The 4,471-nt window shown below is 23.1% G+C and overlaps 1 long non-coding RNA gene across 1 annotated transcript; it reads left to right on the top strand.

The window, feature by feature from the left end:
* The first annotated feature begins 2,159 nt into the window (after nt 1–2,159).
* Nucleotides 2,160–3,268, top strand: LOC145806125 (uncharacterized). The gene is made up of 2 exons (XR_014348813.1): nt 2,160–2,393; nt 2,965–3,268. It is a non-coding gene; the product is annotated as an uncharacterized LOC145806125 (long non-coding RNA).
* The last annotated feature ends 1,203 nt before the right edge of the window (nt 3,269–4,471 follow it).

Below are 4,471 nucleotides of genomic sequence, written 5' to 3'. Positions count from 1 at the left end.
ATAAATATAAACTCTCACAAAAAAAAATGTGATTGTAATTAGTTGAATGATTCTTTTTTTTAATGTGATTGTAGTTAGTTTAATAGTTAAAAAAATGTGATTAACTAATTTTTAATGTTATTTAATCTTTTTATTTACTGTTTTAATTTTATTTTAAAAATATGATTATAATTAGTTGAATGATTCTTTTTTTTAATGTGATTGTAGTTAGTTTAATAGTTAAAAAAATGTGATTAACTAATTTTAATGTTATTTAATCTTTTTATTTACTATTTTAATTTTATTTTTAATTTTTCAATTTTTTAATATGATTACAGTTAGATAAATATAAACTCTCACAAAAATAAAAATGTGATTGTAATTAGTTGAATGATTCTTTTTTTTAATGTGATTGTAGTTAGTTTAATAATTAAAAAAATGTGATTAACTAATTTTTAATGTTATTTAATCTTTTTAATTACTGTTTTAATTTTATTTTTAAAAATATGATTATAATTAGGTGAATGATTCTTTTTTTTAATGTGATTGTAGTTAGTTTAACAGTTAAAAAAATGTGATTAACTAATTTTTAATGTTATTTAATCTTTTTATTTACTATTTTAATTTTATTTTCAATTTTTCAATTTTTTAATATGATTAAAGTTAGATAAATATAAACCCTCACAAAAATATAAATGCGATTGTAATTAGTTGAATGATTCTTTTTTTAATGTGATTGTAGTTAGTTTAATAGTTAAAAAAATGTGATTAACTAATTTTTAATGTTATTTAATCTTTTTATTTACTATTTTAATTTTATTTTTAATTTTTTAATATGATTAAAGTTAGATAAATATAAACTCTCACAAAAAGAAAAATATGATTATAATTAGTTGAATGATTCTTTTTTTTAATGTGATTGTAGTTAGTTTAATAGTTAAAAAAATTGTAATTAACTAATTTTTAATGTTATTTAATCTTTTTATTTACTATTTTAATTTTATTTTTAATTTTTTAATATGATTAAAGTTATATAAATATAAACCCTCACAAAAAGAAAAATGTGATTATAATTTCTCCTTCTTAACTTTTTCTTTTGTTTACAGTTTTAATATTGTAGTTAATCAAAAATTAGTTCAATGGTCTTTTTTTAATGTAAAATCTTTTTATTTACTATTTTAATTTTATTTTTGATTTTTTAATATGATTAAAGTTAGATAAATATAGACCCTCACAAAAAGAAAAAATGTGATTATAATTAGTTGAATGATTCTTTTTTTTAATGTGATTGTAGTTAGTTTAATAGTTAAAAAAATGTGATTAACTGATTTTTATTGTTATTTAATCTTTTCATTTACTATTTTAATTTTATTTTTAATTTTTCAATTTTTTAATATGATTACAGTTAGATAAATATAAGCTCTCACAAAAATAAAAATGTGATTGTAATTAGTTGAATGATTCTTTTTTTTAATGTGATTGTAGTTAGTTTAATAGTTAAAAAAATGTGATTAACTAATTTTTAATGTTATTTAATATTTTTATTTACTGTTTTAATTTTATTTTTAAAAATATGATTATAATTAGTTTAATGATTCTTTTTTTTAATGTGATTGTAGTTAGTTTAATAGTTAAAAAAATGTGATTAACTAATTTTTAATGTTATTTAATCTTTTTATTTACTATTTTAATTTTATTTTTAATTTTTCAATTTTTTAATATGATTAAAGTTACATAAATACAAACTCTCACAAAAATATAAATGTGATTGTAATTAGTTGAATGATTCTTTTTTTAATGTTATTGTAGTTAGTTTAATAGTTAAAAAAATGTGATTAACTAATTTTTAATGTTATTTAATCTTTTTATTTACTATTTTAATTTTATTTTCAATTTTTTTATATGATTAAAGTTAGATAAATATAAACTCTCACAAAAAGAAAAATGTGATTATAATTAGTTGAATGATTCTTTTTTTTAATGTGATTGTAGTTAGTTTAATAGTTAAAAAAATTGTGATTAACTAATTTTTAATGTTATTTAATCTTTTTATTTACAATTTTATTTTTATTTTTATTTTTTAATATGATTAAAGTTAGATAAATATAAACCCTCACAAAAAGAAAAATGTGATTATAATTTCTCTTTCTTAAAATGTAAGTAGGGGTTTTTTTTTTAAGCTCCCTAATAATAACAATTTTCTGCATAAAGGACATTAAAAAATGTAATACTGCCTCAGGTCCCTAACCAAAATACCCACGCATTTTATCAATTTCTTGGACCAAAATACCCTACGTCTGTTCATCTTCAAATGAGTTGAATGTTGACAAGATCAGCAGAGATGAGCTTTACGAGTATTGGTCTCAAGTCATTGATCAGAGCTTCGATTCTCGACTCCAGATCTTCTTCGACATGTATGCATTATTATTTTTTCTTTTCAAAAAAATTTAATAGATGTATATATATATGATACATACATATATATATATATATATATACAATTTGTTGCTTACTGTCTTGACTAGTATATATATGATAATTAATCAATTAAGACCATTTGCAACCATAATCAAACAGTCACTCTTGGTTATCTTATCTATGGTTGCAAACATATATATATATATATGATACATACATATATATATATACAATGTCAGCACACACACATATATATATATATATATATATATCCAGTGTTGAATATAACATCTTCAGGTTCAAAATTTCTCTGAGTGTTGAATATAACGTCTTTTGATTTTTTGGGTTTAGTAGAATTGGAGTTTTTTCTGGAAAAGCAATATTTGGACCCCTACTTGAAGAATATTGGAAAAAGAAGCTTGAGGAAGAGGCAGCAGTAGAGGAAGGCTTAAAGTAATCCAGAGAAATTTGAATTTTCTCTGGATTCAACCCAGAGAAATTCATACCATTAAGTTTAAAGAAAATCTATCACAAACTCATAGAAGAACTATTAATTTGTTTGTGCAGGAAATTGTGATTGAATCAGCAGCAGCAAAACCAATGACAAATTGATAAAATCAGAGTTTTATCGTTCCAGAGAAATTCTGGACCAGAGAAATTTGAAATTTCTCTGGGTTGAATCCAGAGAAATTCCTGGGAAGTCCAGAATTTCTTTGCTTCCAACTGATGATGGGTTGCTTTCCTTCCAACTGTCAAAATTGAACTGCTTTCTGTACATTTGGGGCTTCTTATTGAAGCTTCTTGTGTTCTTGTTTTTGTAAATTTCTCTGGCTTGCTACTACTCTATTGGTGTGGCTAATTTTCTCTGGCATTTATAATTTTCTCTGGCCAAATTACTTTTCTTACTTGTGTGTCTAATTTTCTTTGGCAGCATTTATAATTTTCTCTGGCCACATTATGTTTATGTCTTGTGTCTAATTTTCTATGGCATATTTATTTTGTTCAATGCTACCTTGTAATTTTCTCTGGGATTACAAGGTAATTTTCTCTGTCAAGGTAATTTTCTCTGTAATTTTCTCTGTTGCTACCTTGAAGAACCAATAAGCATCAAGATCAAGACACCAACTTCAAGGGTGATTTTCACTCAACTACAAGCTTAACATTTTCTCTGTCATTCTCATTGGATTATAATAACAAACCTATGATTTTCTCTATACTACAAAGAAAAGTCCAGAAACATGAATAGTGCAAAAAAAAAAAAAAATGAAAAGTGCAAAGAAAACATATCAGAAAACTTTGAAAAGTGCAAACATATAAAAACACAACATATAAGTCCAGAGAAATTTGTAATACTTATCATTTGTAATACAATCATATGATTTTCTCTGGACTACAAAGAAAAGTCCAGAGAAATTTGTGAACTTATGTTTATGTCTTGTGTCTAATTTTCTATGGCATATTTATTTTGTTCAATGCACCATTTCCTCAAAATTTCTCTGTCGTGTAATTTTCTCTGTCATGTTTATGTTGCTACCTTGTAATTTTCTCTGTTGTGTAATCATTGCTACCTTGTAATTTTCTCTGGGATTACAAGGTAATTTTCTCTGTCAAGGTAATTTTCTCTGTAATTTTCTCTGTTGCTACCTTGAAGAACCAATAAGCATCAAGATCAAGACACCAACTTCAAGGGTGATTTTCACTCAACTACAAGCTTAACATTTTCTCTGTCATTTTCATTGGATTATAATAACAAACCTATGATTTTCTCTATACTACAAAGAAAAGTCCAGAAACATGAATAGTGCAAAAAAAAAAAAAAAATGAAAAGTGCAAAGAAAACATATCAGAAAACTTTGAAAAGTGCAAACATATAAAAACACAACATATAAGTCCAGAGAAATTTGTAATACTTATCATTTGTAATACAATCATATGATTTTCTCTGGACTACAAAGAAAAGTCCAGAGAAATTTGTGAACTTATATTCACTTTCAATATAACAAAAACAAAAACACATTAACATCAAGAGACAAAAATATATTAAACACAAGCACATAAAAAAATCACAGAGAAA

The sequence above is a fragment of the Camellia sinensis genome, chromosome 13 (genome assembly GCF_055761805.1).
Source record: "Camellia sinensis isolate YWXY chromosome 13, ASM5576180v1, whole genome shotgun sequence".
In the NCBI taxonomy this organism is placed as follows: domain Eukaryota; kingdom Viridiplantae; phylum Streptophyta; class Magnoliopsida; order Ericales; family Theaceae; genus Camellia; species Camellia sinensis.
The sequence above is the reverse complement of the archived record's forward strand: the minus strand, read 5'-3'. Positions and strand labels throughout refer to the sequence as shown.